This window comes from Mustela erminea, chromosome 13 (genome assembly GCF_009829155.1).
Source record: "Mustela erminea isolate mMusErm1 chromosome 13, mMusErm1.Pri, whole genome shotgun sequence".
In the NCBI taxonomy this organism is placed as follows: Eukaryota; Metazoa; Chordata; class Mammalia; order Carnivora; family Mustelidae; genus Mustela; species Mustela erminea.
In genome coordinates, this window is record NC_045626.1 from 65,525,462 (window position 1) to 65,551,095 (window position 25,634).

The 25,634-nt window shown below is 41.7% G+C and overlaps 1 long non-coding RNA gene across 1 annotated transcript in view; it reads left to right on the forward strand.

Moving 5' to 3' along the window:
- LOC116572434 overlaps positions 1-22,440 on the forward strand; it is a 33,599-nt gene extending 11,159 nt beyond the window's left edge. The window contains exons 2-3 of the long non-coding RNA XR_004278318.1: positions 9,851-9,935; positions 22,307-22,440. This is a non-coding gene — a long non-coding RNA (uncharacterized LOC116572434). The remainder of the gene's footprint in view (positions 1-9,850; positions 9,936-22,306) is intronic.
- The last annotated feature ends 3,194 nt before the right edge of the window (positions 22,441-25,634 follow it).

Consider the following 25,634-nt stretch of genomic DNA (forward strand, 5'->3'; position numbering starts at 1 on the left):
AAGCCCCCATGTTGCATCACCACTTCCTCATATCAGGGAGATCATATGATAGTTGTCTTTCTCTGCTTGACTTATTTCGCTAAGCATGATACGCTCTAGTTCCATCCATGTTGTCGCAAATGGCAAGATTTCATTTCTTTTGATGGCTGCATAGTATTCCATTGTGTATATATACCACATCTTCTTGATCCATTCATCTGTTGATGGACATCTAGGTTCTTTCCATAGTTTGGCTATTGTGGACATTGCTGCTATAAACATTCGGGTGCACGTGCCCCTTTGGACCACTACTTTTGTATCTTTAGGGTAAATACCCAATAGTGCAATTGCTGGGTCATAGGGCAGTTCTATTTTCAACATTTTGAGGAACCTCCATGCTGTTTTCCAGAGTGGCTGCACCAGCTTGCATTCCCACCAACAGTGTAGGAGGGTTCCCCTTTCTCCGCATCCTCGCCAGCATCTGTCATTTCCTGACTTGTTGATTTTAGCCATTCTGACTGGTGTGAGGTGATATCTCATTGTGGTTTTGATTTGTATTTCCCTGATGCCGAGTGATATGGAGCACTTTTTCATGTGTCTGTTGGCCATCTGGATGTCTTCTTTGCAGAAATGTCTGTTCATGTCCTCTGCCCATTTCTTGATTGGATTATTTGTTCTTTGGGTGTTGAGTTTGCTAAGTTCTTTATAGATTCTGGACACTAGTCCTTTATCTGATATGTCGTTTGCAAATATCTTCTCCCATTCTGTCAGTTGTCTTTTGATTTTGTTAACTGTTTCGTTTGCTGTGCAAAAGCTTTTGATCTTGATGAAATCCCAATAGTTCATTTTTGCCCTTGCTTCCCTTGCCTTTGGCGATGTTCCTAGGAAGATGTTGCTGCGGCTGAGGTCGAAGAGGTTGCTGCCTGTGTTCTCCTCAAGGATTTTGATGGATTCCTTTCGCACATTGAGGTCCTTCATCCATTTTGAGTCTATTTTTGTGTGTGGTTTAAGGAAGTGGTCCAATTTCATTTTTCTGCATGTGGCTGTCCAATTTTCCCAACACCATTTATTGAAGAGGCTGTCTTTTTTCCATTGGACATTCTTTCCTGCTTTGTTGAAGATTAGTTGACCATAGAGTTGAGGGTCTGTTTCTGGGCTCTCTATTCTGTTCCATTGATCTATGTGTCTGTTTTTGTGCCAGTACCATGCTGTCTTGATGATGACAGCTTTGTAATAGAGCTTGAAGTCCGGAATTGTGATGCCACCAACTTTGGCTTTCTTTTTCAATATCCCTTTGGCTATTCGAGGTCTTTTCTGGTTCCATATAAATTTTAGAATTATTTGTTCCATTTCTTTGAAAAAGATGGATGGTACTTTGATAGGAATTGCATTAAATGTGTAGATTGCTTTAGGTAGCATAGACATTTTCATAATATTTATTCTTCCAATCCAGGAGCATGGAACATTTTTCCATTTCTCTGTGTCTTCCTCAATTTCTTTCATGAGTACTTTATAGTTTTCTGAGTATAGATTCTGTGCCTCTTTGGTTAGGTTTATTCCTAGGTATCTTATGGTTTGGGCTGCAATTGTAAATGGGATGGACTCCTTAATTTCTCTTTCTTCTGTCTTGTTGTTGGTGTAGAGAAATGCAACTGATTTCTGTGCATAGATTTTATATCCCGACACTTTACTGAATTCCTGTATAAGTTCTAGCAGTTTTGGAGTGGAGTCTTTTGGGTTTTCCACATATGGTATCATATCATCTGCGAAGAGTGATAATTTGACTTCTTTGCCAATTTGGATGCCTTTAATTTCCTTTTGTTGTCTGATTGCTGAGGCTAGGACTTCTAGTACTATGTTGAATAGCAGTGGTGATAATGGACATCCCTACCGTGTTCCAGAACTTATCGGAAAAGCTTTCAGTTTTTCTCCATTGAGAATGATATTTGCGGTGGGTTTTTCATAGATGGCTTTGATGATATTGAGGTATGTGCCCTCTATCCCTACACTTTGAAGAGTTTTGATCAGGAAGGGATGCTGTACTTTGTCAAATGCTTTTTCAGCATCTATTGAGAGTATCATATGGTTCTTGTTCTTTCTTTTATTGATGTGTTGTATCACATTGACTGATTTGCAGATGTTGAACCAACCTTGCGGCCCTGGAATAAATCCCACTTGGTCGTGGTGAATAATCCTTTTAATGTACTGTTGAATCCTATAGGCTAGTATTTTGGTGAGAATTTTAGCATCTGTGTTCATCAAGGATATTGGTCTATAGCTCTCTTTTTTTGATGGGATCCTTTGGTTTTGGGATCAAGGTGATGCTGGCCTCATAAAATGGGTCTGGAAGTTTTCCTTCCATTTCTATTTTTTGGAACAGTTCCAGGAGAATAGGAATTAGTTCTTCTTTAAATGTTTGGTAGAATTCCCCCGGGAAGCCATCTGGCCCTGGGCTTTTGTTTGTTTGGAGATTTTTAATGACTGTTTCAATCTCCTTACTGGTTATGGGTCTGTTCAGGCTTTCTACTTCTTCCTGGTTCAGTTGTGGTAGTTTATATGTTTCTAGCAATGCATCCATTTCTTCCAGATTATCAAATTTGTTGGTGTAGAGTTGCTCATAGTATGTTCTTACAATAGTTTGTATTTCTTTGGTGTTAGTTGTGATCTCTCCTCTTTCATTCATGATTTTATTTATTTGGGTCCTTTCTCTTTTATTTTTGATAAGTCTGGCCAAGGGTTTATCAATTTATGAATTCTTTCAAAGAACCAGCTCCTAGTTTCGTTGATTTGCTCTATTGTCTTTTTGGTTTCTATTTCATTGATTTCTGCTCTGATCTTTATGATTTCTCTTCTCCTGCTGGGCTTAGGGTTTCTTTCTTGTTCTTTCTCCAATTCCTTTAGGAGGAGGGTTAGGTTGTGTACCTGAGACCTTTCTTGTTTCTTGAGGAAGGCTTGTACCGCTATATATTTTCCTCTCAGGACTGCCTTTGTTGTGTCCCACAGATTTTGAACTGTTGTATTTTCATTATCATTTGTTTCCATGATTTTTTTCAATTCTTCTTTAATTTCCCTGTTGACCCATTCATTCTTTAGAAGGATGCTGTTTAGTCTCCATGTATTTGGGTTCTTTCCAAACTTCCTCTTGTGGTTGAGTTCTAGCTTCAGAGCATTGTGGTCTGAAAATATGCAGGGAATGATCCCAATCTTTTGATACCGGTTGAGTCCTGATTTAGGACCGAGGATGTGATCTATTCTGGAGAATGTTCCATGTGCACTAGAGAAGAATGTGTATTCTGTTGCTTTGGGATGAAATGTTCTGACTATATCTGTGATGTCCATCTGGTCCAGTGTGTCGTTTAAGGCCTTTATTTCCTTGCTGATCTTTTGCTTGGATGATCTGTCCATTTCAGTGAGGGGAGTGTTAAAGTCCCCTACTATTATTGTATTATTGTTGATGTGTTTCTTTGATTTTGTTATTAATTGGTTTATATAGTTGGCTGCTCCCACATTGGGGGCATAGATATTTAAAATTGTTAGATCTTCTTGTTGGACAGACCCTTTGAGTATGATATAGTGTCCTTCCTCATCTCTTATTATAGTCTTTGGCTTAAAATCTAATTGATCTGATATAAGGATTGCCACTCCTGCTTTCTTCTGATGTCCATTAGCATGGTAAATTCTTTTCCACCCTTTCACTTTAAATCTGGAGGTGTCTTCGGGCTTAAAATGAGTTTCTTGGAGGCAACATATAGATGGGTTTTGTTTTTTTATCCATTCTGATACCCTGTGTCTTTTGATTGGAGCATTTAGCCCATTAACATTCAGGGTAACTATTGAGAGATATGAATTTAGTGTCATTGTATTGTCTGTAAGGTGACTATTACTGTATATTGTCTCTGTTCCTTTCTGATCTACCACTTGTAGGCTCTCTCTTTGCTTAGAGGACCCCTTTCAATATTTCCTGTAGAGCTGGTTTGGTGTTTGCAAATTCTTTCAGTTTTTGTTTGTCCTGGAAGCTTTTAATCTCTCCTTCTATTTTCAGTGATAGCCTAGCTGGATATAGTATTCTTGGCTGCATGTTTTTCTCATTTAGTGCTCTGAAAATATCATGCCAGCTCTTTCTGGCCTGCCAGGTCTCTGTGGATAAGTCAGCTGCCAATCTAATATTTTTACCATTGTATGTTACAGACCTCTTTTCCCGGGCTGCTTTCAGGATTTTCTCTTTGTCACTAAGACTTGTAAAATTTACTATAAGATGACGGGGTGTGGGCCTATTCTTATTGATTTTGAGGGGCGTTTTCTGAATCTCCTGAATTTTGATGCTCATTCCCTTTGCCATATTGGGGAAATTCTCCCCAATAATTCTCTCCAGTATACCTTCTGCTCCCTTCTCTCTTTCTTCTTCTTCTGGAATCCCAATTATTCTAATGTTGTTTCGTCTTATGGTGTCACTTATCTCTTGAATTCTCCCCTCGTGGTCCAGTAGCTGTTTGTCCCTCTTTTGCTCAGCTTCTTTATTCTCTGTCATTTGGTCTTCCATATCACTAATTCTTTCTTCTGCCTCATTTATCCTAGCAGTGAGAGCCTCCATTTTTGATTGCACCTCATTAATAGCTTTTTTGATTTCAACTTGGTTAGATTTTAGGTCTTTTATTTCTCCAGAAAGGGCTTTTATATCTCCCGAGAGGGTTTCTCTAATATCTTCCATTCCTTTTTCGAGCCCGGCTTGAACCTTGAGAATTGTCATTCTGAACTCTAGATCTGACATATTACCAATGTCTGTATTGATTAGGTCCCTAGCCTTCGGTACTGCCTCTTGTTCTTTTTCTTGTGGTGAATTTTCCCGCTTTGTCATTTTGTCCAAATAAGAGTATATGAAAGAGCAAGTAAAATAGTAAAAGGGTGGCAACAACCCCAGGAAAATATGGTTTAACCAAATCAGAAGAGATCCCAAATCGTGAGGGGGGAGAAAGGGGATAAAAAGAGGTTCAAAAAGGAAGAACGAAAAAAAAAAAGATGAAAAAAAGAAAAAAAAAGAAAAGAATTTAAAAGAAAACGAATAAAGAAAAATATAAAAAGGAAAAAATATATATTAGATAAACTAGTTAAAAAACGTTAAAAAAGAAAAGGGTAAAAGTTTAAAAAAATATTAGCAGAAGACGAGAAAAAAAATGAAAAAGAAAAAAATTAACTGCAAGACTAAAAAAATCACAGGGAAAAAAAAAGAAAAGAAAAGAAAAGAAAAATCACAGGGAGAAAGCCATGAGTTTCGTGCTTTGCTTTCTCCTCCTCTGGAATTCTGCTGCTTTCCTTGGTATTGAAACCGCACTCCTTGGTAGGTGAACTAGGTCTTGGCTGGATTTCTAGTTGATCTTCTGGGGGAGGGTCCTGGTGTAGTGATTCTGAAGTGTCTTTGCCCCAGGCGGAATTGCACCGCCCTTAACAGGGGCTGGGGTGAGTAATCCGCTCGGCTTTGCTTTCAGGAGATTTTGTTCCCTGAGCGCTTTCCGTAGAGTTCCAGAGGACGGGAATACAAATGGCGGCCTCCTGGTCTCTGGCCAGGAGGAGCCGAGAGCCTGGAGCCCCACTCCTCAGTGCGCCCTCAGAGAACAGCGCCCAGTTACTCCCGTCTGCCTGACCTCCGGCTGCGCTCCGAGCTCTCCGAGCCTGCGACCAGTTCAAGGTAACACCGAGCTGTGAGCTTACTGTCGGCTCTGTCTCTGTAGCCGGCTTTCCCGTTCCAATACCCGCAAGGTCTGCGACACTCAGACACCCCTGATCCTTCTGTGACCCTGCGGGACCTGAGGCCACGCTGAACCCGCATGGGCTTTGCCCCGGTTTAGCCTCTGGAGCGATGTCTCTCAGCGGAACAGACTTTTAAAAGTCCTGATTTTGTGCACCGTTGCTCCGCCGCTTGCCGGGAGCCGGCCCCTCCCCCCGGGGTCTATCTTCCCGTCGCTTTGGATTCACTTCTCCGCCGGTCCTACCTTTCAGAAAGTGGTTGTTTTTCTGTTTCCAGAATTGCTGTTCTTCTTCTCTTCGATCTGCCGACGGGTTTTCAGGTGTTTGCAATCTTTAGATAAGCTATCTAGCTGATCTCCGGCTAGCTGAAGCAGTCTCAGCCTGCTACTTCTTCGCCATCTTGACTCCCCATGCTTTCAGTCTTATAGCTAAGAAATCATTGCCTAATCCAAGATCACAAAACTTAACCATATGTTTTTTTTTTTTAAGATTTTATTTATTTATTTGACAGAGAGAGATGACAGCAGGCAGAGAGGCAGGCAGAGAGAGGGAAGGGAAGGAAGCAGGCCCTTGCTGAGCAGAGAGCCCGATGCGGGACTCGATCCTAGGACCCTGAGATCATGACCTGAGCCGAAGGCAGCGGCTCAACCCACTGAGCCACCCAGGTGCCCAACCATATGTTTTTTTAATAAAGATTTTATTTATGTATTTGACAGAGAGAGAGACAGTGAGAGAGGGAACACAAGCAGAGGGAGAGGGAGAAGCAGATTCCCTGCCGAGCAGAGAGCCCGATGCGGGGCTTGATCCCAGGACCCTGGGATCATGACCTGAGCCGAAGGCAGACACTTAATGACTGAGCCATCCAGGTGCCCCAAAATGTTTTAAGGGTGTTATAGTTTTAGTTCTTACATGTAGACTTTTGACTTATTTTGAATTAATTTTTGTATATGGGGTGAGATAGGGGTCCAGTTGTAATTCATTTACATGTGGATATAGTTTTCCCACCATCATTTGTTGAGAAGATTATTTTTTCCCCATTGAATCCTCTTGGCAACCTTATCAAATATCAACTGACCATAGAAATATGGGTTTATTTCTAGACTTTTAAAACTGTTACACTGATCTATATATCTGTCCCTCTGTCACTACGACATTGTCTTGGTTACTGGTTGCTTTGTAGTAAGTTTTAAAATAGGGAATTGTGAGTTCTTCATCCTTGTGTTTTTTTCAAGATTGTTTGGCTATTTTGGGTCCTCGAGTTTCCATATTATTTTTAGGATCAGCTTTCTAATTTCTACAAGGAAACCAGATGGGGTTCTTATGAGAATCTGTAGACTTTGGAGAGCATTTCATCTTAAAAATATTGTCTTCTGATCCATGCACATAGGATATATCTCCATTTATTTGGGTCTTCTTTAATTTTTTCCCACAATGTTTAGTGGTTTTCAGAGTATACAATTTTCACTACGTTTGTTAAGTATAATCCTAAGCATATACCTCCCCTTTTTAAAAAAAGATTTTGTTTATTTATTTGATAGAGATCACAAGTAGGCAGAGAGGCAGGGGGAGAGAGAGAGAGAGAGAGAGAGAGAGAGGGAGGAGGCTCCCTGCTGAGCAGAGAGCCTGATGTGGGGCTTATCCCAGGACACTGGGATTGTGACCTGAGCTGGAGGCAGAGGTTTTAACCCACTGAGCCACCCAGGAGCCCCAGTATATATACTCTTTTTGATCTTACTGTAAATAGAATGATTTTCTTTCTTTCATTTTTGGATTGTTCATTGCTAGTGAATAGAAATACAATTGACTTTTCCCAGCTTTATTGTGATAATTGACAAGTAAAAATTTTATATAATTAGGGCATCTGAGTGGGTCGGCTGATTAAGTGCTGACTCTTGGTTTTGGCTCAGGTGATGATCTCAGGGTTGTGAGATCCAGCCCTGAGACTGCTTGGAATCCTTTCCCCTTTCCTCTCCTTCCCTCTTTGCATCTCTCTGTCTAAAAATATGTAAATAAATAAATAAAATCTTTACGAAATTGTATATATTTGTGGTGTATAATATATTTTAATATGTGTATACACTGTGAAATGATAACCACAATCAAGCTAATTAACACATCCATCACCTCACATAGCTGTAATTTTTTTGAGTGTGGTGAGCATTTAAGATACATTTTCTTAGCAAATTGTAAGTATACAATATAGTATACTACAGCTATCATGCTGTATATTAGATCTCCAGAATTTATTCATCGTGAATAACTGAAACTCTGCCCTTTGATCAACATCTCACAACTGATTTTTGTATATTGATCTTACATCCTGCAACTTTGCCCAACTTCTTGTTAGCTTTAGTAGTGTTTTTGTGGATTCCTTAGGATTTTCTATATACAATTTTCTATATATTTAAGGTTATGCGATAGAGATAGGTTTACTTTTTTTTTTTTTTTCCAATCTGGATGCCCCCGCCCCCTTTTTTTTGCCTAATTGCCCTGGCTAGAACCTCTTTCCCTGACCATGCCCATCTGATAAACTTCACTCACCGCAGCTGATTGCTTTACCATTTTCTTTTTCAAAGATTTTATTTGTTTATTTGACAGACAGAGATCACAAGTAGACAGAGAGGCAGGCAGAGAGAGAGAGAGAGAGAAAGAGAGAAGCAGGCTCCCTGCTGAGCAGAGAGCCCGATGCGGGACTCGATCCCAGGACCCCGAGATCATGACCTGAGCCAAAGGCAGCGGCTTAACCCACTGAGCCACCCAGGTGCCCTGCTTTACCATTTTCAACAATGGCGTACATTGCTTCACAGATCCAATTAAATGTAGGCTTATTTGCCAGGATAGATTTTGAGGTCAGTGTTTGAGATTTTTTCTGACCCCAGGAGGGCTCTTCTTAGTTGTCTCTTCCTGATTTTCCCTGGTAAAATAGCTGGCTTATGGTTTAGGTGTTATCTCTAATGAAGTTAACAGACTTCTTTTAATTGTGTTTCACCACAAGCTCCATTGTTGTCAGAGTACCTTTAGGTTTGGGCTTCCTCATACTCTGTTGCAAATAAAGCCAGTTCACTTGGGAAGGACTTCAGAGATCATTGTTTTGTCCTGCCTTTCTCCCTGGGCAGAGTCTCTAAGCTGTAGGTCTGAGCCTGGGGCAGGATCAGTGATGGCTTCTCTCTGAGCGACAACTCTGCTTTAGGAACCGGGCACTCATCTCGGGGCCTTTGAATTCCTGGCTTGCTGCTCCCACCGTAGAATCTCCACTTCATGAGCAAGCTTCAGCAAAGGTGATGCGCCTCCCAGTCTTCAGTGTGCCATCTCTAAGGGAGTGCCTTTGTGTCACAGTGAGCGCTGAGTAGGACAAAGTCTCCGATGTCTTGACACACTCACCTGGAATGTAGCCTCTGCGACAGGTAGCTGGGAGGTGCGTGTGGGGGAAAAAATGCTGATGAACTGCCCTTCTCTGGAACATACGATCACTTTTAAGTTGGAGCTTGGTGAGGAGGGTGCCTTGTTTTCCTTGGCTTCACTTGTTAGGAGTAGAGTTTCCATCACACTGGGGGAGGAAGGGAACAGGTTATGATTGGAATGCTACAGATTCTCACTGCTCTTGTCACGTTTTAGCAGATTTTCTTGAATAAATATTTCATTAGCTGTATGCCTTCAGGTCTGTTTCCAGAGACTGACTATCTATCTCTCTATACATATGTATATATACTTCCAATATTTTTTATATAAAAATGTATATTATTTCTTAAAATGTAGGTATATTTTAAGAATTAACATGTGTATGGGGTGCCTGGGTGGCTCAGTGGGTTAAAGCCTCCACCTTCGGCTCGGGTTATGGTCCCAGGGTCCTTGGATCGAGCCTGCATTGGGCTCTCTGCTCAGTGGAGAGCCTGCTTCCTCCTCCTCCTCTCTCTCTCTGCCTGCCTCTCTGCCTACTTGTGATCTCTGTCAAATAAATAAATAAAAATCATTTAAAAAAAAATCTTAAAAAAAGAGAATTAACATGTGTAACAAATAAATAAATATATAATAAAAGCTTAAAATTTTACCAGTTTTGCTGGGGAATGGATCTATGGAGCTCTTCATATTGTCATTTCCAAATGCTTTTTGAAACTTTCCTCCCCCCCAGTGGTTTTTGGACCTCTGGAAATGGATTCTCAGCCGGATGCTTACACAACTTCCACTGCAGAAAAGACTTGAGAATAGATGCCCCAGTGAGTCAAACATCCCACCTTCTTTCTTTAATTTTTAATTAATTTTTTTTTGCTAGCCACACATTAATTTGTAGAATAAAACTCTTGTTATCTTTAATTTTAATTTTCCTATCTCTTCTGGTGTAAAAGGGCACTCATAATCCAGCTAGCTCCTAAGGTAATCTTTTAGGATTGGACTGGATTCATTCTCTCCACCTTGGCAGGGGACTGGGTCACAGGGGAAGTCAGTCTGTTCAGGGCGCCTGGCTTCTTCTGGCATTTCCGCCACCTAGTGGGAAAATTTTGTATGGCCCACCTTAAGCCTGGATTAGATTTAGGGGTCTCTGACACCCCCCAGCGATAAAACATGTTAGCACAGTGATTTCTTTTTTATTTATTTATTTATTTATTTATTTATTTATTTATTTTTTTATTTCTAGCATAACAGTATTCATTATTTTTGCACCACACCCCGTGCTCCATGCAATCCGTGCCCTCTATAATACCCACCACCTGGTACCCCAACCTCCCACCCCCCGTCCCTTCAAAACCCTCAGATTGTTTTTCAGAGTCCATAGTCTCTCATGGTTCACCTCCCCTTCCAATTTCCCCCAACTCCCTTCTCCACTCTAAGTCCCCATGTCCTCCATGCTATTTGTTATGCTCCACACATAAGTGAAACCATATGATAATTGACTCTCTCTGCTTGACTTATTTCACTCAGCATAATCTCTTCCAGTCCCGTCCATGTTGCTACAAAAGTTGGGTATTCATCCTTTCTGATGGAGGCATAATACTCTATCCCCAGGGGTACAGGTCTGTGAATCACCAGGTTTACACACTTCACAGCACTCACCAAAGCACATACCCTCCCCAATGTTCATAATCCCACCCCCTTCTCCCAAACCCCCTCCCCCTAGCAACCCTCAGTTTGTTTTGTGAGATTAAAAGTCACTTATGGTTTGTCTCCCTCCCAATCCCATCTTGTTTCATTTATTCTTCTCCTACCCACTTAAGCCCCCATGTTGCATCACCACTTCCTCATATCAGGGAGATCATATGATAGTTGTCTTTCTCTGCTTGACTTATTTCGCTAAGCATGATACGCTCTAGTTCCATCCATGTTGTCGCAAATGGCAAGATTTCATTTCTTTTGATGGCTGCATAGTATTCCATTGTGTATATATACCACATCTTCTTGATCCATTCATCTGTTGATGGACATCTAGGTTCTTTCCATAGTTTGGCTATTGTGGACATTGCTGCTATAAACATTCGGGTGCATGTGCCCCTTTGGATCACTACGTTTGTATCCTTAGGGTAAATACCCAATAGTGCAATTGCTGGGTCATAGGGCAGTTCTATTTTCAACATTTTGAGGAACCTCCATGCTGTTTTCCAGAGTGGCTGCACCAGCTTGCATTCCCACCAACAGTGTAGGAGGGTTCCCCTTTCTCCGCATCCTCGCCAGCATCTGTCATTTCCTGACTTGTTGATTTTAGCCATTCTGACTGGTGTGAGGTGATATCTCATTGTGGTTTTGATTTGTATTTCCCTGATGCCGAGTGATATGGAGCACTTTTTCATGTGTCTGTTGGCCATCTGGATGTCTTCTTTGCAGAAATGTCTGTTCATGTCCTCTGCCCATTTCTTGATTGGGTTATTTGTTCTTTGGGTGTTGAGTTTGCTAAGTTCTTTATAGATACTGGACACTAGTCCTTTATCTGATATGTCGTTTGCAAATATCTTCTCCCATTCTGTCAGTTGTCTTTTGATTTTGTTAACTGTTTCGTTTGCTGTGCAAAAGCTTTTGATCTTGATGAAATCCCAATAGTTCATTTTTGCCCTTGCTTCCCTTGCCTTTTGCGTTGTTCCTAGGAAGATGTTGCTGCGGTTGAGGTCAAAGAGGTTGCTGCCTGTGTTCTCCTCAAGGATTTTGATGGATTCCTTTCGCACATTGAGGTCCTTCATCCATTTTGAGTCTATTTTTGTGTGTGGTGTAAGGAAATGGTCCAATATCATTTTTCTGCATGTGGCTGTCCAATTTTCCCAGCACCATTTATTGAAGAGGCTGTCTTTTTGCCATTGGACATTCTTTCCTGCTTTGTCGAAGATTAGTTGACCATAGAGTTGAGGGTCTATTTCTGGGCTCTCTATTCTGTTCCATTGATCTATGTGTCTGTTTTTGTGCCAGTACCATGCTGTCTTGATGACGACAGCTTTGTAATAGAGCTTGAAGTCCGGAATTGTGATGCCACCAACGTTGGCTTTCTTTTTCAATATCCCTTTGGCTATTCGAGGTCTTTTCTGGTTCCATATAAATTTTAGCATTATTTGTTCCATTTCTTTGAAAAAGATGGATGGTACTTTGATAGGAATTGCATTAAATGTGTAGATTGCTTTAGGTAGCATAGACATTTTCACAATATTTATTCTTCCAATCCAGGAGCATGGAACATTTTTCCATTTCTTTGTGTCTTCCTCAATTTCTTTCATGAGTACTTTATAGTTTTCTGAGTATAGATTCTGTGTCTCTTTGGTTAGGTTTATTCCTAGGTATCTTATGGTTTTGGGTGCAATTGTAAATGGGATTGACTCCTTAATTTCTCTTTCTTCTGTCTTGCTGTTGGTGTAGAGAAATGCAACTGATTTCTGTGCATTGATTTTATATCCTGACACTTTACTGAATTCCTGTATAAGTTCTAGCAGTTTTGGAGTGGAGTCTTTTGGGTTTTCCACATATAGTATCATATCATCTGCGAAGAGTGATAATTTGACTTCTTCTTTGCCGATTTGGATGCCTTTAATTTCCTTTTGTTGTCTTATTGCTGAGGCTAGGACCTCTAGTACTATGTTGAATAGCAGTGGTGATAATGGACATCCCTGCCGTGTTCCTGACCTTAGCGGAAAAGCTTTCAGTTTTTCTCCATTGAGAATGATATTTGCGGTGGGTTTTTCATAGATGGCTTTGATGATATTGAGGTATGTGCCCTCTATCCCTACACTTTGAAGAGTTTTGATCAGGAAGGGATGCTGTACTTTGTCAAATGCTTTTTCAGCATCTATTGAGAGTATCACATGGTTCTTGTTCTTTCTTTTATTGATGTGTTGTATCACACTGACTGATTTGTGGATGTTGAACCAACCTTGCAGCCCTGGAATAAATCCCACTTGGTCGTGGTGAATAATCTTTTTAATGTACTGTTGAATCCTATTGGCTAGTATTTTGTTGAGTATTTTCGCATCTGTGTTCATCAAGGATATCGGTCTATAGCTCTCTTTTTTGGTGGGATCCTTGTCTGGTTTTAGGATCAAGGTGATGCTGGCCTCATAAAATGAGTTTGGAAGTTTTCCTTCCATTTCTATTTTTTGGAACAGTTTCAGGAGAATAGGAATTAGTTCTTCTTTAAATGTTTGGTAGAATTCCCCCGGGAAGCCGTCTGGCCCTGGGCTTTTGTTTGTTTGGAGATTTTTAATGACTGTTTCAATCTCCTTACTGGTTATGGGTCTGTTCAGGCTTTCTATTTCTTCCTGGTTCAGTTGTGGTAGTTTATGTGTTTCTAGGAATGCATCCATTTCTTCCAGATTGTCAAATTTATTGGCGTAGAGTTGCTCATAGTATGTTCTTATAATAGTTTGTATTTCTTTGGTGTTAGTTGTGATCTCTCCTCTTTCATTCATGATTTTATTTATTTGGGTCCTTTCTCTTTTCTTTTTGATAAGTCTGGCCAGGGGTTTATCAATTTTATTAATTCTTTCAAAGAACCAGCTCCTAGTTTCGTTGATTTGTTCTATTGTTTTTTTGGTTTCTATTTCATTGATTTCTGCTCTGATCTTTATGATTTCTCTTCTCCTGCTGGGCTTAGGGTTTCTTTCTTGTTCTTTCTCCAGCTCCTTTAGGTGTAGGGTTAGGTTGTGTACCTGAGACCTTTCTTGTTTCTTAGAAAGGCTTGTACCGCTATATATTTTCCTCTCAGGACTGCCTTTGTTGTGTCCCACAGATTTTGAACCGTTGTATTTTCATTATCATTTGTTTCCATGATTTTTTTCAATTCTTCTTTAATTTCCCGGTTGACCCATTCATTCTTTAGAAGGATGCTGTTTAGTCTCCATGTATTTGGGTTCTTTCCAAACTTCCTTTTGTGGTTGAGTTCTAGCTTTAGAGCATTGTGGTCTGAAAATATGCAGCGAATGATCCCAATCTTTTGATACCGGTTGAGTCCTGATTTAGGACCGAGGATGTGATCTATTCTGGAGAATGTTCCATGTGCACTAGAGAAGAATGTGTATTCTGTTGCTTTGGGATGAAATATTCTGAATATATCTGTGATGTCCATCTGGTCCAGTGTGTCGTTTAAGGCCTTTATTTCCTTGCTGATCTTTTGCTTGGATGATCTGTCCATTTCAGTGAGGGGAGTGTTAAAGTCCCCTACTATTATTGTATTATTGTTGATGTGTTTCTTTGATTTTGTTATTAATTGGTTTATATAGTTGGCTGTTCCCACGTTGGGGGCATAGATATTTAAAATTGTTAGATCTTCTTGTTGGACAGACCCTTTGAGTATGATATAGTGTCCTTCCTCATCTCTTATTATAGTCTTTGGCTTAAAATCTAATTGATCTGATATAAGGATTGCCACTCCTGCTTTCTTCTGATGTCCATTAGCATGGTAAATTCTTTTCCACCCCCTCACTTTAAATCTGGAGGTGTCTTCGGGCTTAAAATGAGTTTCTTGGAGGCAACATATAGATGGGTTTTGTTTTTTTATCCATTCTGATACCCTGTGTCTTTTGACAGGGGCATTTAGCCCATTAACATTCAGGGTAACTATTGAGAGATATGAATTTAGTGCCATTGTATTGCCTGTAAGTTGACTGTTACTGTATATGGTCTCTGTTCCTTTCTGATCTACCACTTGTAGGCTCTCTCTTTGCTTAGAGGACCCCTTTCAATATTTCCTGTAGAGCTGGTTTGGTATTTGCAAATTCTTTCAGTTTTTGTTTGTCCTGGAAGCTTTTAATCTCTCCTTCTATTTTCAATGATAGCCTAGCTGGATATAGTATTCTTGGCTGCATGTTTTTCTCGTTTAGTGCTCTGAAAATATCATGCCAGCTCTTTCTGGCCTGCCAGGTCTCTGTGGATAAGTCAGCTGCCAATCTAATATTTTTACCATTGTATGTTACAGACTTCTTTTCCCGGGCTGCTTTCAGGATTTTCTCTTTGTCACTGAGACTTGTAAATTTTACTATTAGGTGACGGGGTGTGGGCCTATTCCTATTGATTTTGAGGGGCGTTCTCTGAACCTCCTGAATTTTGATGCTCGTTCCCTTTGCCATATTGGGGAAATTCTCCCCAATAATTCTCTCCAGTATACCTTCTGCTCCCCTCTCTCTTTCTTCTTCTTCTGGAATCCCAATTATTCTAATGTTGTTTCGTCTTATGGTGTCACTTATCTCTCGAATTCTCCCCTCGTGGTCCAGTAGCTGTTTGTCCCTCTTTTGCTCAGCTTCTTTATTCTCTGTCATTTGGTCTTCTATATCACTAATTCTCTCTTCTGCCTCATTTATCCTAGCAGTGAGAGCCTCCATTTTTGATTGCACTTCATTAATAGCTTTTTTGATTTTAACTTGGTTAGATTTTAGTTCTTTTATTTCTCCAGAAAGGGCTTTTATATCTCTCGAGAGGGTTTCTCTAATATCTTCCATGCCTTTTTCGAGCCCGGCTAGAACCTTGAGAATTGTCATTCTGAACTCTAGATCTGACATATTACCAATGTCTGTATTGATTAGGTCCCTAGCCTTCGGTACTGCCTCTTGTTCTTTTTTTTGTGTTGAATTTTTCCGTCTTGTCATTTTGTCCAGATAAGAGTATATGAAGGGGCAAGTAAAATACTAAAACGGTGGCAACAACCCCAGGAAAAAATGTTTTAACCAAATTAGAAGAGATCCAAAATCGTGAGGGGGGAGAAGGGGATAAAAAGAGGTTCAAAAAGGAAGAAAGAAAAAAAAAGAAAAAAGAAAAAAAAAAGAAAAAAGAAAAGAGAAGAATTAAAAAAAAAAAAAGGGAAACACCTAAGAAAAATGTAAAAAAGAAAAAATATATATATTAGATAAACTAGTAAGAAATCGTTAAAAAAGAAAAAGGTAACAGTTCAAAAAAAAAAAATTTTACCCGAAGGCGAGAAAAAAAAAAAAAACAGAAAATGAAAAAGAAAAAGATTAAATTAACTGCAAGACTAAAAAAAAAATCACAGGGAAAAAGCCATGAGTTCCGTGCTTGGCTTTCTCCTCCTCTGGAATTCTGCTGCTCTCCTTGGTATTGAAACCGCACTCCTTGGTAGGTGAACTTGGTCTCGGCTGGATTTCTTGTTGATCTTCTGGGGGAGGGGCCTGTTGTAGTGATTCTCAAGTGTCTTTGCCCCAGGCGGAATTGCACCGCCCTTACCCGGGGCCGGGGTGAGTAATCCGCTCGGGTTTGCTTTCAGGAGCTTTTGTTCCCTGAGCGCTTTCCGTAGAGTTCCAGAGGACGGGAATACAAATGGCGGCCTCCTGGTCTCCGGCCCGGAGGAGCCGAGAGCCCAGGGCCGCACTCCTCAGTGCGCCCTCAGAGAACAGCGCCCAGTTACTCCCGTCTGCCTGACCTCCGGCCGCGCTCCGAGCTCTCCGAGCCTGCGACCAGTTCAAGGTAACACCGAGCTGTGAGCTTACTGTCGGCTCTGTCTCTGTAGCCGGCTTTCCCGTTCCAATACCCGCAAGGTCTGCGACACTCAGACACCCCTGCTCCTTCTGTGACCCTGCGGGACCTGAGGCCACGCTGAACCCGCGTGGGCTTCGCCCCGGTTTAGCCTCTGGAGCGATGTCCCTCAGCGGAACAGACTTTTAAAAGTCCTGATTTTGTGCACCGTTGCTCCGCCGCTTGCCGGGAGCCGGCCCCTCCCCCCAGGGTCTATCTTCCCGTCGCTTTGGATTCACTTCTCCGCCGGTCCTACCTTTCAGAAAGTGGTTGTTTTTCTGTTTCCAGAATTGCTGTTCTTCTTCTCTTCGATCTGCCGATGGATTTTCAGGTGTTTGCAATCTTTAGATAAGCTATCTAGCTGATCTCCGGCTAGCTGAAGCAGTCTCAGCCTGCTACTTCTCCGCCATCTTGACTCCTCCAGCACAGTGATTTCTGATTGATAATATTTAATTTGTGGCAAAGTGGGTATGACCCAGTAAATTTGATCACCCTTGACAAAGAAGCAAATTTGGAGTTAGCCGAGCGGCCAAAGTAAGTAATCTGTATGCATGTCCACAGGCTGCTGGCTGGCATTTCCCTTGGGTGTAGGGTGGGTTTGGACTTATTGGGAGGACATTTAAGACATGTGATTCCCTAAATCTCTAGTCCAGTATTCTTGCCAAGTTAGTGTCCGGAGTTAACCTATGGTTTTGGACTCAGGAAGCTAGCTCGGCAGATTTTTGCAATTCTCACAAAGAAAGGATAATGGCAGTGTCACAGTATGGTCTTCCTTTCCATTTTGCTGGCCAGTGGTGAAAAGATGAAGGGAGGCTGGTCTGGGGCTTATTGTTTTACACCTAGAATTTCAAAGGACATAACACATCCACATCCCTCCTTTGTTGGGGTTCCTATGATTCCAGCTCTTTTCTCCCCTATTTCACAGAGCAACCATCTTAATGGTTAAGAACCAATTATTCCCACCCATTATATTCCAGTGGAGAAGGCACCCATTGGGATTGATCTAACAGCAGGTGTCCTACTTGCCCCCTTGCCCAGCCTCCTCTCTACTGGTTGTCAGGTCAAATTGCCTGGATTTGTGACCCAAAGAATGAGAAGCCTGTTGTCCTCATGTATAGTCCAAAACTGTGATCTTGTACTCCTGAGCTACAGCCTGTGCTCTGTTTAGTGTAATTGGACAATCAGTCCAGGGACTCTGGTTCCTTATTTTATTTCTGAAGGATCATTTAGGAAAAAACAAAATTCATCCTCTTTGGTAGTAGTTTGTTCTGGAATGTTGGTTTTAATTGTCACTGGCCAAACCTCTTCTGTCTTCCCATCTTCCATGAGATTTCCCGTATAAAAAGCCCTAAGACTGATCGAGGAATAGTCATTTTTGAAAAACATGACACTGGGGGCCATCCTGTGTGAGGCCATCCCTGAAGTAAGAAGTCCTACGCTCTGAGACATCATTAAGGGTATGGAGAGATGACAGAAAAATTTCCTCCATCTATGAGACTTGTAAACAGGGAAATGTTTTAAAGAGAAAGAAAGCTGAACATTTAGCCTTGGTCTCATCATATGAAGCCTTTGGGAGGGGCAAGAGTAAAGGAATACAGTCTATTCCTTTATATTCCTGTATAAAATGTGACATAGCCTGTATGTGCTTTCGGACACATGCCCAGCCCATCGTCCTTAACTAGAGTTAGGCCTGAGGCATTTGCAAAAGTGTTTCCATTTTGTTCCAAGCTACCACAGAATCTGAGTCCATCAGAAATTTTTGATTTGTACACCCCTGGACAGGATGCTCTGACTTAGCTGTCCTGGGATTAAATCTCACAAATCCTAGGAGACATTGTATTCAGTGTTTCTTATCGGTGAGGGGAAGAACACCTGAATCCATTTTTGGTTCCCTTCCTGCAATGACTGTCCCAAAGAAAGCTGCCTATATTCTCACTGGGTGATCTGTCCTGTCCTGTTTAACTCCAGCTTTGGGCTGATCAGCAGTTGGTTTGTTCGGTTACCACATTTGCTTTTTGCTATTCCCTGTGGCATCTGGATGTTTGCATTCTATTGGACCCGGTGCCTGGAGGCCTCACCCGTTAGAACTGAGAGTACATGGAATAGAGTACAGAGGACATGGAATGGAGGGAGCCCAGAAGTTTTGGGAAAGCCAGATGCAAAATATTGGACTGTATCCCGCAGGAAGGTAGTTTTCTCAAGAAGTCTTTGATAAAGATGACCCCCAAATGATCAGCCTTATCTCTGATGAAGTACATTTCTCTTTTTAGCTAATGATAATTTATTTTTACCTGTACTGGGGGGGGTTATGTTTGAATTCAAAATCTTTCCCACATGCCCAGGTCCCTTTAGGTTTTATCTGACTACACAGGGTCACAGGTGAGTGAGGGGTCCTTACATACCCTGAATCAGTTCCTTCACGGTACGTCCCCTTTCCCACCTCCCACTTACCTCTGGAAGAAGGTGTTTTTTTTATTTTGGTTTTGGCCTTTATACCAGCGATAGCAACAGTTTGGAGATGACCGTCTTTTCAGGCCATCTTCTGATGCTGTGTTGTTGCGTCAGTTAGAGCCGAGTCAGAAGACAAACCGCACTAGTAATTTGATCAGAAAACATTTACTATAAGGAGTTAACTTATCTAAAGGGTGAAAGAAGGTGCCAAGATGTGCTCTCATGTACTTACTACCCACAACCTCTAGGTAAAGCAAGGCTGGCCAATAAATAAACTAAGGGCTTAGGAGAGGGATGCCACACAGGGCTAAGATCCAGACCTTTCCCAAGAGAGCATGGCTTTGCAGAGATGTACAGCCTTCCAGAGGGAAAGAAATGTGTCATAGGGTGTGGTCCAGAGCTGGTCCCTAGAAGGGGTTCACCATTGCAGAGATAATGTGTGTGTGTGGGGTGGTGGTGGTGGTGGTACGGGTTGGACAGGTCTGCAGGAGTAGCTCCTGGGGTGGGGAGATAGTTAGCTGCCTGGGGATGCAGCTACAGCAGGCCTGTAGAGCTAGAAGCCAGGGATTTAGGTTTGAATCAATAATCCTGCCCTTCCAGGGATCTGGGGGATAAAAGGAGTCCTGGACTAAGCAGAAGCTTTCTAGAAGAATGCACTATCGGGGGGGGGGGGGGAAAGAGTACACTACTGAAGAGATTCAAGTATTGACCTTTAAGGGTCAAAAATCTGTTGGGGATTGGGGTGGCCAAGAGTTAGGTGTAATGGTTTTCCTATTCTAGAGGCTACCCTCCTTTCTCCACCTGTCGTACCACAGGTGGGGATATAAGGTTCTGAGATCTGGGAACCAAGGGTGACACATGAAATCAGGGAAGTCTTGGACCAAAGAAAAACCTTGGGGTTTGGGGCCAAATTCCACATCCCAGGAGGAAGACTTGTCATGAACAAATGCTTCTGGGTGACTGGGTGCTAGCTAGTATGCTAGCTGGGTGACTCTTGTTTAGGGATGGTGTGGTGACTGCTTTGACTGATATGCTCTTCTTGAGTTCACCATTGGGGATAGGCTGCTGGTCTGCAGTGGTGATCTGCTGGCATGACATGGGAATTTACTGCCCTATAAGGTCACATCTTATTCCAGCCCCTGGAGCCACTTACACTTAATAGGGAGGAAGACCTGCATGGGTTCCCATCATGGTTCCTCCTAGGCATTGAGTCTTTTCTGGAGATGGTGGACCCCTGGGCCGAATAAGACAAAGGGGAGAAAACTTTGGGAGGTGTCGGGGCGGGGACGGTGAAGATGGTGTTTCTATTTTTTCCCATACTCCCATACTCACAGACTCTTCTCTGTGTGGTTTGGGACCTGCTTGGCTCTACCACCAGATGTCGCTGTCCGTTTGTACAGAAGCACAGGAAGCCAACTAGTGCCCAGAAAGAAGCCCCAGAAGCACCAGCCATTGGCAGTTAGTGGTGTGTCGGAGACTGCTTGTACCAGCTTGTGACCCCACCCCCCCGCCCGCTGGCAACATACACACTCTGAGTTGGTTGTTCAACATTCACCAGCACCCCATCAGGTATACTGATTGCTTAGAGACACGGACAGGGAAACAGGCTTGGGGAGTTTATTAGTGGCAAAACTGGAAAAGAACCCTACTGTGTGTGAAACACCATGTTAGGTGTGATTGGACAAAACAAGAGTCAATAAATCCTTCAACTTTGCCCCTTTGAAGAGGGAGACTCGACATGTTCTTGCAGTGGAGCAAATGATCATTAAATACTTGAATGAATGAATGAACGAATGAACGAGTATTTCAGAAAGGAAAAGATGTAGTCTGAGAGGGGAGGCTGTGTAACATTGGCCCGTCTCAGGCAGTACAAGCCAGAATCTTGGCACAGGGCTGCAGCCAGGGCTGGTGTATAGAAGTGGCCCACCCTGGTTGGAAAGTGTGAGAGGCTGGAGCTGGTCATTCAGGGCTGCTGAGGTGAAACTGGACCATTTACACATCCATCCACTGACATCTGTACTCGACAGAAAGGAGGAAAGCTGGAAAACAAGTGAGGCACTCTTTTCTTGCTATGGCCTTGAAACATCCCTCCATCACCCTCTATTGGCAATGTTTAGCATTGCAGTAGCTGGCAAAACAACTTTCCATCCAATTAAGATGTAATTACCTCTGTACTCTCTCCCAAATGAGGAGACATAAGCTCCCAAGGGACATTGTCTCCACAGCCAATTATATTAATTTCTCCTCAAAGTCATTCACAGTTCCACTGAATATTCTGCTAACCTCCAACAACTTGTATATAAAATGTTAATGAGAAGCAGAAAAGAGATAATGGCTAATACAAATACATAAAACAAGCAAAGAAAAAAGTGAAAGTTTTTTTTCCATTAGTCATGAATAGGGCTGCCAGATAAGATACAGGATGCCCAAACATTGAATACTTTTTAGTATAAGTATGCTCCAAATATTGCACAGGAGATACTTATACTCAAAGACTTATTTGTTGTTTACCTGAAATTCAAATTTAACCAGGGATTGACATTATTTGCTAAGTCTGGTGACCCTAGTCATGAGGCCATAGTTGATATCTATGACTTTTATTCCTCTACCAATTTGATATTCTCTTGTCTGTAGCTAGAACCTCAGCTGGTGATGGATCTTCACCTGGTGATTGAGGGGGAGATCTAAACCTTCTTTCTTAAAGGCTCTGAGTACTAAGAAGTACTAAGACGCTTAGTGCTTTGGGTTCTAGACAAAGCCCTCCCTGTCCCCACTGTGTAGCACCAACCTGAGATCTCCTTAGAAACCCAGACCAATCCATTCAACTAGTAGAGTAGCCCCTTTTTATGCCTGTTGTGTTTTAATTTAATGGAAGCAGTTAATGTGCTCTGGTGGAAGCATTATCTTCTTAGGAACTCAATTTTCCAAAGCAGCAGGGCTCAAAGCTGCCAGGACAGGAAGAAAACATTCTTTGAGTAGATTATTAGGATTGATTGTGGGAGAAACCACTCTCACTTTTATCCCTTGATTCTCAGACTTGTGTATTCTGGCTCTGGGGAGAGACTGCATCATATAAGGGTCTTTGATTCAAAGCATAAGCTGAATCTTACAAGACAGAAGCCCATATTTCATATTTCATGGTGTTATCTCTCAATGTGCCATAACTGAATCTTTAGTAAGCCACCCGCTCCCCCCCCACCTTTTTTAGGCTACATACCCAGCGTGGAGCTGAGCATGGGGCCTGGACTCACGACCCTGAGATGGTGAACTGAGCCGAAATTGAGCTGGACATCTAATTGACTGGACCACCTAGGATCCCCCAAGGAGCCTGGGCAGCCGCTTCTGGGCGATGGGGTATGATTTAATACTCCATTATTTAATAAATAATGATTTAAGACTAATCATTTCCATGCTACAGTTCTTTTGCTGTGGAATAATTTCCTTGATCAGACACTGCTGTGGGGGAATACCCAGTTAAGACATCCCAAGAATCCAGGGCTGGTATTACTGGAAGAAGGATTACAGGCATCGAAGACAAATCCCCATCCAAAATTTGTGCCCCTTCCATGAGGGAAGAAGTGCAATGGAATCAACCTGCCACCAGGTGGCTCGTGGGTTCCCCAGGGAAAAGTGCTCTTGGCAAATTAGCCACTAGATGGCAGCAGTAGCTAGTTTAGCCTTGATAGACCATGTATCTGATGAGCTCACGCTCAGCCTCCAAGCCTGTCACCCTGGCCCCTTTGTTCATAAGCCCATTGGGCAAACACTGGGATGGCTGGGAATGAAGGTGACTGACATTGTGAAGTATGCCATTTTGTGAACATGATTCCTGAGCTCTCCTCTGCAGAGAGCGTTCACACGTCACTTGGTGGTATGGGATGGGACTGGCTTCACATGCGGTCTACTCCAAGAAGCCTATCCCTATACCTCTTCTCAATCGTTCCTCGTCATTCATTTTCAAATAGTGACCCTTGATTCTTCTGAGTCCCTGACTGTCTCAGTTTGCTTGGATTGCTATAACAGTCCTGCTCTGCTGGAACTGTTTTGCCATCATAAAGGAAGCCAGCCAATGTGGGGACAGTGCAGAGCAGGGAGAATCCTAGAGGAATAGAGCCAGGACCTCTGGGTTCAGGCAGCCCTGAGTGTCCCATGTCTGGATTCCCAGTTATGTGAACCAATAATTCTTACCTTGTGTGAGGCCACTTTTTGTTGTGCTCCACAGGATCACTGACTGACACCACCTATAACAGAGGTTTGCACAGATGTTCGAAAGTATGGAGAGTTACCCATTAATTTTGCCCCAGCCTCAAATATTGCAGGGAAAAGGCCAAGAAGTTCCATCATATAAGGCAACTAAGGTGTTGGAAATGTAAGGAGCCCAGACATTACTCTTTTTTTTTTTTTTAGATTTTATTTATTTATTTGACAGAGAGAGATCACAAGTAGGCAGAGAGGCAGGCAGAGAGAGAGAGAGAGGAGGAAGCAGGCTCACTGCTGAGCAGAGAGCCCGATGCGGGACTCAATCCCAGGACCCTGAGATCATGACCTGAGCCAAAGGCAGCGGCTTAACACACTGAGCCACCCAGGTGCCCCCCAGACATTACTCTTGTACAACATAAATGCTTGGTGCACATTTCACAAATGAATGTTTCATGAAGAAAGTCATTTAGAGAAGATCATCCATTTCCAGAAATGGTGGGCTAGGTGATAACTTGAAATAACTAACTTGAAGAAGAAGATAGCAGGTCAGAAGACTTAAATGACATGACCTAATGGACTTATTTATAGGATATGAATCCAAAATTACAGTATGTATACTCCCTCCAAGCAGAAAAGGGACACTGACAAAAACTGACCACATACTGGGTCATAAAGCAAGCCTAAATACATTTTAAATGACTGAAATCATTTGGTGTATGTTCTCTAAGCAAAATACTAGAAATGGCAAGGGGAAACTAGATATCCTTATATGTTTGGGTGCATTTAATTTCTTTTTCTGTCTGATTGCTTTACCTAGGACTTCCAATATTATGTTGAATGAAAGTGGTTTGAATGGACATCCTTATCTTGTTCCTGATTTTAGGGGAAAAGCTCTCAGTTTTTCACTGCCGAGTATAAAGTTTGGACATACTCCTATGCTCAGATATAAATAAAATGCTCCCTGTGGTTTAGAGAAGAATTCAAATTTTAAGATGATATTTGGAACTGAACAATAATGAAATTCCTACATAAAAACCTTAAGGGATACAGCTAATGTAGTACACAGAAGGAAATGAATAACCTTAAAATGTATATTGAAATTTGATCGAAAGTAAAAAGCATGAAAATTAGCATATGTTCTGCAAAGCTACAACAGAACAGAATAATCTCAAAGAAGAATAGAATGAAGGCAGACAGAAAGGGGAGAGCAAATACTGAGGAAATGGATGATAAATATTCACTGGGTATGATGAAACAAGATAGCAGAGAGTTGGTTGGTTTATGACTGAAATTGAAAATGACCTGGTGAATTTATCAAGAACTATAGAAAGAGGGCAAAAAGTTCCAATGATAAAAAAACCATATAATAAAATGTAGAAAAAGCATTTTTCTTTTGAATAAGATCCAACAAATGACGTTAAAAGACCCATCGCACATAGAATATAACAGGACTTTGTTTTAAGATTTATTTATTCATTTTAGAGAGAAAGAGAGTTAGAAAGCGAGTGCACACATGAGTGGGGGGAGGGTCAGAGGGAAAGAGAATCTCAAGTAGACTCCCCACTGAGCTGAATGCAGAGTCCAATGTGGGGCTCTATCTCATGATCCTGAGATCATGACCTGAGCAGAAATCAAGAGTTTGATGCTCAACCTACCCAGTCACCCGGGCGTTCCTAGAACTTTTTTGATCTATGAGAGAATCTTTAAAGAAAATTATACCAGGCATTGTGTTTCATAATGAGATGTTTAAAAACATCCCTTTGTGACAAGACAAGGATGCGTATTACTCTCCCTGCTGCACCTGTGTTGTACCAGCAGAGGGAGTAAGCAGGGCAAAGACATGAAATGTGTAAGTACTGAGAAAACAGTAACCAATTTGTGGTTATTCACAGATGGTATGTTTAAGTATGTAGCAAGTCCCACAAAATGTACAGATAAATTAATAGAACCTATAAAAAAGTATAGCAAATTTACCAGATCCCATTTCAAGTATAGAAATGTATTATCTCTCTCTATAACAGCCAATGAATAGAAAAAGACATTTAAGAAGGATACAATTTACAACTGCATTAAAAATATCAGTTAACTAGGGATTAAGCTAAAGAGATACCCCAGCCATTTGCCTATGGGGAAAAGTCTACATACAACTTCATTGAGAATTATGAAAACCTGTTAATGGAAGAGGAAGAAGGATATTGACGGACTGAAAGATCCAATGTGGGAAGATATCAGTTTTCCCCCGAACTGGTTGGTAAGTTGCCCTGAGAACTGGTTCAAGGTGCAAAACACCTGTACCTTTTTTCGGTGGAGGGAGAAGTCAGGGAAGCTGATTCCAA